Source organism: Myodes glareolus, chromosome 4 (genome assembly GCF_982192425.1).
Source record: "Myodes glareolus chromosome 4, mMyoGla1.1, whole genome shotgun sequence".
NCBI lineage: Eukaryota > Metazoa > Chordata > Mammalia > Rodentia > Cricetidae > Myodes > Myodes glareolus.
In genome coordinates, this window is record NC_142029.1 from 91651354 (window position 1) to 91661313 (window position 9960).

The following is a 9960-nucleotide window of genomic DNA, read 5'->3' on the forward strand; positions in this document are numbered from 1 at the left end:
CATTTTCATATCACATTGAAATACAGCAGGTCAAGCCAACATGCCTTTCTGGTCTCAGTTTCACTATCTTTTGCAACCTGAACTTTAATCGCATCGAATCACTTCACTGATCCCGGTGCACAATGAACTCATCTACACTGTACAGTCGCACCGTTTCTTCTTCCCGGGACTCTCTCTCCTCTTCACTTTATTCTGTCCCTCTAACAAATGGCAGATATTCCTTGTTCAAGAGTCAGGGGGAATGCTATATTAGTCAGCTTACTAAGAGGCAGGAGTTATTCTGGCCCACGGTCTTGGAGGCTCTGCCATCAAAGGTGTCATTGTGTTGGAGCAGTGTCACGGCTGAAGCATGTGTCAGGGAAAATGCTCCCCTCGTGAGGTGGAAAACAAAGAGAAAGAAGATAAGACCAGGGTCCCCTATAAAAGCACATCCTCATGACTCAGTGACCCACCGCTCAAAAGTTCCACAATCTCTCATTAGCACCATGTACTAAGACCAAATCTTACCACATGGGCTACTGGGAGACATTCATCCAAACCACAGCAAATGTTGCTTGGGTTGGGAGGGGTTGCTTCTCAGCTTCTCCCCCTTGGCCAAAAATGAATAGCTTCTTTGTAAAAGCTATCTTTTATTGAGATTATAATATAATTACACCATTTGCCCTTTCCTTTCTTCCCTCTGAACTCTCCCACATACACCTTCTTGTTCGTTTTTAAAATCCATGACCTGTTTTTTATTGTTATTATATATATATATATATATATATATATATATATATCACTAAGTGTATAAACACAGTCTGCTTAGCTTATATAATGGCACTTGCATGTATACTATAAAGAGCTTCTTCATCGAGGCTTCTTTAGCACCTTTACAATCTCTTGTCACACAACTGTTATATTACAATTGTATTTATTTTCGAAACTAGATGTGAGATCTTCAAGGTTTAAGACCATTTCTTTTGACTTTATATTTGCATATCCCAGAGTATATAAAACTCAACGTCTGGCATATGGTAATTTGCTAGGTGGTTTGAAAGGAAATAGAATTCAGTGAAAACTCCTGTGTCCTTTATATACCCACCCCATTGGATACCTGTGCTTTGAAATTCTCTTTGTTCATCGCCCAGTGGCTTTAGACCCAACCGGAGCCAGAAAAATCCACATTCATCTTCCGCAACAAGATGCACTTGAAGGTGGAAGAGAAAAAGTTCTGATTACTTTTGAACCCAACCTGAGTCTCAGGCATATGTGGGAGGTGAAGCCAAGGGTCTGTCTAAATCACCCTCTAACTCTAGCACTCAGAGAAAGAGTTAGAACCTCTGGTCATTCATATTGCTTAGCCACACATCCCCAAACCAGCTCAGAAGCTGTCGTAAAGTGTAACAATTGTGTAGACACAGGTTCAAAGTAAATGAGGAAAACCAACATTAATTTCCCCCCTCCCAGAACCAATTTGAATAGAGTGGATGGGTCAGTGCTTTCCTGAAGTCTGTGTCTCTTCTTCATCCTTTCAGCTGCTGACTGCTTGATATCGGAAGTAGTCAGTAGCAGAGACAATTCCTTTTGCATCTTGCTTTTCTGCGCCAGCTCGACACAACTCCATTCGATTTTGACTTTTTTTGATCATATAAAAATAGAGGGTAAATATAATACAGTGAATCTCAACATGAAGTCCTTGGGCTACAGCATCGGCATCCCTGTGCTGTGCTTCGGATATGGGATGCTCTCCCCTCAGGCTTGTGTTTCGTTATCCTGGTCCCCAGTTTGTGGTACCATTTGGGAGAGGGGCTTTAAGAAGCAAAGCTTTGCTAAAAGAAATAGGTCACCGGAAGCATGCGTATAAAGAGCATGTCTTATCCTGGCCCCTCCTCCCTCCTTCCCTGATACTGTGCAAGAACAACTCTGCTCTGCTAATGCCCTTGCACCTTGCTGTTCTGCCTCACCACAGCTCAGAAACAATGGACTAAAGCCCCTGAAACTGTGAGCCCCAACAAATCTGTTTTTTTTGTGTTTTTTTTTGTTTTTTTTTTTTTGTTTTTTTTGCCATAGGTTATTGCTCTCGGGTGTTTGTTACAGGTACAGGAACAAAAACAAGACCGAAAATCCCTGGCTAACACCCTGAGAACTTGTTGCAATGTAAATCCTGAGGCCTTCACCTAATCTGCCAGAATCAGACTCCCTGATTCCTGTGCTTTGACAATCCTTTCATACAATTTGGATGCATTAGAGCCCTAGTGTTATGGGCACTCCTGTGTACAATAATAAAGCTATATCTAAACCAGTTTCACCCATCTGCCTTGTTTCCCTCCATCCCATTGGATTCTTCTTATGAAAATTTAATTCAGATATCATATGTTTTTATCCACATTTATATTACCAAACAGTCAGGGCCTTTAATACAGGTAAAAGCAATACTTTTTTGAGTATATTTGTTAGATCTAGGCCAGATTTCATAGACCTTTTTTTATTCTTAGACGATCCATTCTTAGAATATACTCAACAATTTTAAAATCATAGTTTTTGGTCAAAAGTCAGATCAACTAGGTAAGGCAGGAAAGGATTCTTTTACATTTGAAGGTTAAGAATTTATTATCTGTAGGTAATAAATTAAAGGTGGTGGCGCACACCTTTAATCCCGTCACTTGGAAGGCAGAGGCAGGTGAATCTCTGAGTTTGAGGCCAGCCTGGACTACAGAGTGAATTCCAGAACAGAGCTACACAGAGAAAACCTGTCCAAGAAAGAAAAGGAAAAAAAAAGAATTTGTTACATAGAGATGGATATCTGATCATTATGGTGAGTAACTCAGTCAGTTTGGGGTGTTATTACAGGACACTATAGATGGTACCTTAAACAACAGAAATATAATTAAATATAATTCTCACAGTTCAGGAGACTGGCACTGTGTCCATATACAACATTAAAATGCCATAGAACTGGTGTCTGGTGAGAGCTTGCTTCCTGGCTTGACAATGGCCATCTTCTCATTAGTCCCATTCCACGAGGCTTTGCACTCATGACTTAGATCCTATAGGTCCTGTGTCCTTCTACTGTTCAATTGGAGATTAGAATTTCAGTTGGATTCATTTTGGGTGGGGGGAACATAAACACTTAGTCCATACAGAGGAGGGAGATATATGCACCTCAAACAATCGGGTCCCATTGGAATGATGCCTGTGTTTTGCTCGGAAAAGGCTGAATCAGGGTAATTGAAAGTGTAGTGGAGTGTGACTTGATTGTTTTGCCAGAATTGTGATATATTCATAATATATATATATGTATGCTCCTTCACCTGGTTTTTGTTTTGATGTGTTTGCTTTTATAAAAACTAGCCAAAGTTAAGTCAAAAACCATAACCTTGACTAGTTGTTATTTGATGAAGAGAGGCCAACAGATTACCGTGTTTTCATCGGCCACATGCGCTGTTTCCCAGGTACACACCTCATCGTAGGGCTGTGCTGTCTGGTCTCTCCAAGTCCTGCTGTGCCTGTGAGTTTTTATTAGATGCTGAGAAGCTCAAGTAAATATTTGATCCCGTCTTCAGATGTCTGTGGCATAAACTGACACTTGCACGGAGCACGATTTGATAGCAATATCTGCAAAGTGTCAGAAAGGGGAGGGGATCGATACACTTAATTTACTTGGAATAATTCATTGCCTAACTGGAGTTTTCAGTGAGGGCAGACAAATTCTACTCAGAGCTAACTCACCCACCTGAACTGGGAGGAAGGCAGTGAATCCATCTTCCCAATGAGATGTAAAGCTGAGTCTCCTGCTTTCACTAATGGCTCCCCTGCCTTTCTGGAGATGGGATTCTCATTCAGTCAGCCATTTTTCAGAGGGGGGGATATATGCTATTGATGGAAGGCTCCCATACTACTCCCACCAGAGGCAGCTGCTTTCGCTCTCTGCTCTTGTAGATGGGCGTGATGCTTGCTCAGAGTTTGTTGGTTTGGGAGGTTCATTACACCTCAAGAGGCAAGAGAAGTACAGAGAATCTTTTTGTGGTGGAAACGGGTGGTGATTTTTCTTTCCTTTTAAGGCTGAAGCAGTAGTAAGGCTTTTTTTTTTCAGGGAACTAGAAGTTGGAAATAAGGAATAATTGGGCAGGGAAAGGGATCATTGGAGTGGTCTACTAATGTCAAGGAGTCCCTTTCAGATAAATACTCAAGAGACTATACTGAACTTGAAATGGCTGTGCAGTAATTTCTCAGATTCCTGTCTCAAAGATCTGATGCTCACACATCTGGGCAAAATGATTTGAAGTAGAGTCTGGCATATGGTAGCAACGGTCACCTGAGAGATTTTAGTTTTTGAGAATGAAACCACTGGAGGCTTCTATCTTAATAAGATATAACCAGCTCTGATGAATGCTTAATATTGGCCAGTGGCACTGTGGTAGAAGACGGGAAGGGGACCAGAGCTAGAGATTACATTGGAAGAGGCTAAAGAAGCTCAGGGCAGGGAGGAGTGTAATTATAAGGTGCCTTCAAATAATTAGGCTACTACCGTCTAATTAAGAAGTGCCACTTTATACTTTAACTACCTGAAATTCAGAGATGGTCTTGCCATGGACTCTAGTTAACTTTGGATGCTCCCTGAGTGGGGAAAGAATTCATGGCAGGAAAACCGTGGACTCTTAAGAGTCCAGAAAGTTACTTGGAGAGCAGCCTGGAATGTTGGGGAGAAATAGGTCATTCTCCATGACCAAACTTTTACCTTTGTGGGTTTCATTAGAATTCTCCACAATAAAAGATGAAAGAATTCCTTCTGTTTGTCAATAGCCAATAAATAAATCAGTGTGTGTGTGTGTGTGTGTGTGTGTGTGTGTGTGCGCGCGCGCGCGCGTGCGTGTGCACACGCACGATCAAACACATGAAGATTTTTAATCATTTGCTCAAAACAGGGAAACTAACCAATAGATATTTGTTGTGGGCTTCCCTTTTTAATACGTTACAGGAGATGCAGAGGGTTGTAGCTGATAGACCACCTTCCCTTATCTTATCATTGGGGCATGGCGCCCTGTGCCTGTAATCCTAGCACTTGGGAGGTAGAAGGAGGAGTATGGGAAGGTCATTATCTACTACATTGCAAGTTTGAGGTCATCCTTGGCTATGTCAGATCCTGTCTCCTAAATAAATAAACAAAGGAAGAAAATAACAGAAACCAAGATGCACAGGTTGCTGTCCTGAAGTACCTTCCAAACCAGTATGAAGCTATAAAAGCAGAGGCATTATTTGATTTGGCTGCTATTTATGTCTTCATTCAAATGTTCCTGCTATAAATATTTATGGGGCACCTGAGCATCAGATTTGCATCAGACACTATGTGTGGCCACTGGCAATATAGAAATGTAAACGGTGCACATGTGTCCTTAGAGAGCTGTGGCAGCCTGGGAGAGGCTAAGGGGGACGGCATAAACTTCAGCAGGAAGCCAGAAAGGATCCCAGGAGGCAGGTACTCTGGAAGGCGGGCGCTTGGCTGTTCCCCGGTGGTCCTCAGCTGGGCCTTTGAAGTAGGAAAGGACCAGATTCAAGCCCGCGCTTGTCCCACCTGAGTCAGAGACCCTGGTATACTTTGCCCTCTTGTTCTCCCGGAGCAGAGTGGGGGAGGCATCACGTAACCGAGGAGATTAATTCCTAATTTTGATTTCCTTCGGAGCGTTTTTACTTTCCTGAGTCAAATATACTGTGGAAGATGATTCATTACCATCTATTTTAAATCAGGATCAGGAAGCACAATGACACCCCGAAATGACAGGGACTGTATTTCAAGAGAAGAAATCTTATTTTTTTTTAAACTTTCTTTTTTGAATAATCATCTTTTTTTCCCCCTTGTAGAATCTACTGGAAAGAAACAGTATAAAAAAATTGTTGAGGAATTTACTACCAGGGATAGAATCCACATAATATTTTTATATAAGCAAAATGTAATAAAGATACTTTCCCTTCTTAAAAATCAAATATTATGGGAGCATATTGGTTACAACGAGAATATCTTTTTAAACCTACCCTCTCCCTATATCCAACTGCAGAGAAAACCACTACTAGTAATTTGGTATGGACCTTTCTAGTCTTCTGCTAGGCATTTTTGTACACACATAAAAATAAGTGCCTATACACACTCGCTTAAAGGGAGTCACACCTAATAGGTATTATTTTGCAATTACATCTTCTTTGAATTTAACAATACATCTCTTAGATCTTTTCCAATGATATTCTGCTTTAATATGCCTGGAGGAAACAGAAATTGAAGCCTTCATTTCCTTTGCTCTGCTTTCCCAGGGAAGAGTACCTTCTGCCATCCATATCTGATCCAGCCTCCCAACGAAGCAGCAATTGCTGGCCAGGTCAGGGAAAGTGGGCAGGGAGGAGAAGGTGACGGTATAGGAGATCATATGAGCCACAAAGGGTCTCCAGGTTTTAAAATTTAGTCCAAATACAGGGAATGGAAAGTGGACTGAAAATTACTTTTTTTTTGAAACTTTTAGACAAACAGTAATTGCCTGGCCTTAGGGAGTAAGATAGTGCTGATCTCAACCTATTCACCAGCAAGCCCGCATTTGTTGATTGGTTTCTACGTACAAGAAAAATGTGCAAGTCCTTTGGAGCTGATCTTCCCAGCACTGCCCCTCTACTGAGAGAAAGACTGGGAAGGAAGGTAGGGTTAGGGGGACCTAGAAGGAGAAAGACATGGGGGAGAAAGGTGGAGGTTGGTTGGGAGGAGGGGGAGAGGAAGGAAGAACAGGCCCCTGCCATCTGCAGGCATGTAGTGAATTTCAGGTACCTCCCCTGTGTAGTGACTGGAGACTTCATTTTCTCAGTCATGTCGAGGAAGAAAAATAGAAGACTTCTCTGGGGCTTGTCCTAAGCTCCTGTGCTCTCCATCCAGAGGGCTGAGCCTTGGGAAGCATTCTAATTGATTTGATTTTAGACTCAATTAACCAGAGGACTTGATCCACTGGGCCCTGACATCGTGTCCCTTCCTTATCTCTCCAAACATAAGCAATCAACTTTTCACAAGCATTGATTTTATATCGGTAAAGGCGATAAGGTATATAAATTAATATATATATATATATATATATATATATATATATATATATGTAATCATTAAGGATAAAGAGCACTCAGATGGGACTCTAAGTGAAATTTTGTAAAACGACTATTTGGAGCAGTGGTTCTCAACCTGGGGGTCGAGATCCCTTTGGCAGGGGTGGGGGGAGTCAAGCAATCCTTTCACAAGGGTGGCCTAAGACTGTAGGAAACCATTGATATTTACATTTCCATTCAGAGCAGTTCCAAAATTAGTTATGAAGTGGCAACAAAAATGAATTTAAAGTTGGTAGTTCCCACAGCATGAGGAACTGTATTAAAGGGTTCCTTCCTCAATCTGGAAGGTTGAGGACCACGGCTGTAGAGGGCGTGTAGAGTTAAAGGAACCCGTGTCTGCTGATGTGAACACTATCAGGGGTGCAGAATCAATGGTAAGCTGTGATCACTCCATGCCCTGAAGTGGGAAAGGGCGGGACCGGAAGTACTGAACCTTTTAACAGGCTCACTGAGGTGTGACCACCAGCAGGAAGGGAATCTGTAGGAGACACTTGCCTCTCTTCCCAGCAGGCCCATCTCTCCTGGTGCCTCTTGGTGGCTGAATCCAAGGGGAAGGCAGGCAGGAAAGGTACCTGAAGCTGAATCCATACAGCCGGTACCTCAGAGGAACACGAAGAAGCTGAGAATGAATTTTAGTGGTGATGGTGGGACAGTCAGGATTCAGACTGATTCAGACTGGAGTGTATGGTTGGTCAAGGTGGAGATTCATGGTCGACTTTCATGAAACTAGGAATCAAACATGGAGGGCAAAGAGAGTGCTCTCTGTTTTACACAGTGTCACAGGAGCCTGGGGGGGGGGGCAGAGTAAGCCACCTGTCACTGAATCTTCAGAGCCCTGATCCTTTGTACATAGCACAGGCTGACAGAGCATTCCAGATGCAAGGACCCTGCCCCTAAGGATAAGGCTAGCCGACTCCAGGGAGATGGGACATGTCAGCATTTTTTACTGACACGCAGGAGGATGTGCATTTTGATACATTACCAGCCACATAAGCAGAGTGGAGAGGGATGAGCGCAATTACAAGCACTTATGCATTTACTCCGGCATGCAGAGTTTTCGACCGTGTCCTGGATATAGCGACAGACACAATGCGATCCTCGTTTTTCCTTCTGGAGCTTATTGTTCAGAACGAGTCAGGTATGGTAGGGGATTATAATTCTAAGTGGGATCCGATTAGTGAGCCAGCAGAGGCAAATGCAACACGTGCCAAGAGAATAGCAAAGTTGGAAGCTAACTCTGACTGTGAACATTAAAGAAAACAGATAAAAATTTCAGAAGCGGAGGGCGGTGAGGTGACCGCAGAGAGGTGGGGATTTCTATGTAGGTCATGTGTGGGAGGGTATAGAGAGGCTGAGATGCCAGCGAGTGGCTGGGCACTGTGAGAATAAGACTTAAAAAGTCAGTAGAGGTTGGACCAGAGAGTACCCAATTCTGAGCTGTATGAGACTGAGACAGCCAGTTCAATATTTCTATTTTCTTTATTCTTGTTGCAATTGTTTGGAGAAGTGGTCTCTAAAGGCTAATGTGTTAAGTCTTGGGGGTGGGGTATTATTATGAAAAGTCCTTCAGTTGTCGGGACAATGTCCTTGAAGGAGATTAGGGAAAAGATTTTGGTCTTTTCCTCTTCGTGGCTCACGACTGGTTTTGCTCTGCCAGGCACTCCTGCTATGCCGGGCTATATTACTCCAAGCCCTAAACAATGAGGGCAGTTAACTATAGACTATAGCCATTAGAAGTGTGAGTTAAGCAACCTTTGTCTCTGAGAAAGTGGATATCTGAAGTATTGTCCAGTAACAGAAGGCCGAGTAACACTAACAAAGCCCCCATTTTCTTTTCAGAGTGATGTGATTTTTACAAACACTTGTGAATTTCCCAAGTATGTTGATAGCTCCACAGGCTTCATGTGATCTCACCCTCACCTACAACATGTAGGTAGATACTTACAAGGCAAGGTTTCTGGGAAAGTTATTGTGTGGATAATAAAGGAACTCGGTTGCCCACACCCTCTGCCTCTCTCGCTTAGCTCCATCTTCTTGGGTGGAATGTGAGCAGGCATCTTGCATCCCTGGGAGGGCAGGAATGGAAGGACAAAGGACCAGGATGAACGACTAGGAACAGCGGCTTCAAGCTTGCAGTGTCTTCTCCTTGACTTTTTGTTTCACGAGAAAGTGAAGCTCATAGCCGTCTTTTTTGTAAAACTGAACAGTATAGACCGGTCTATGAATGAATGCTGGAGTCTAGGTTGTGTATGTCGGAGTCACTGGAACCTAGGAAGTGACAGAGCAGACCTGACATGAGAGGATTTTACCTAGAATGTGGACCGATCTTTAGACCAAAGAGTCTAGAGTGGGCGCTAGAGGATCTGGCTACTTCCAGTTCCGCTTTCCCCGGAAAGGCCGGGTGAATCCAGGGCCTCAACTCAGCATGCTCACGTTGAAGACATGGCTTTTGTAGGTCCCAGTAGGACCATCTAACTCCACAGTCTCGACTTGACCAATGTATTAGAAAGGTGGGTAGGCGAAAATGTAGGGGCTGGTTACAAAGTGAGAGCAGAAAGCATGGCAGCCAGCCACGTGGTTATTCTGCCTGGAAAGGCGGAACACAGTGAAGCGAACCAGGGGACGGCGGATGGAGGACACAGAGCTGGTTGCGAAATCAATGGGTCTCTCGGATCAATTGGATGGAAGCTGTGTTGTATAGAGAAGCTGCAGATGACTGACTCAAAAGGTGAATAAAACACAAAGAATGTCAAAAGACTGATTATTCTTCAATATTACAAAAATTTAGAATGGGTTTTTTATATATATAAAATGCAGAAATAGTGTGTGGCTTTGCTTCACACTCTC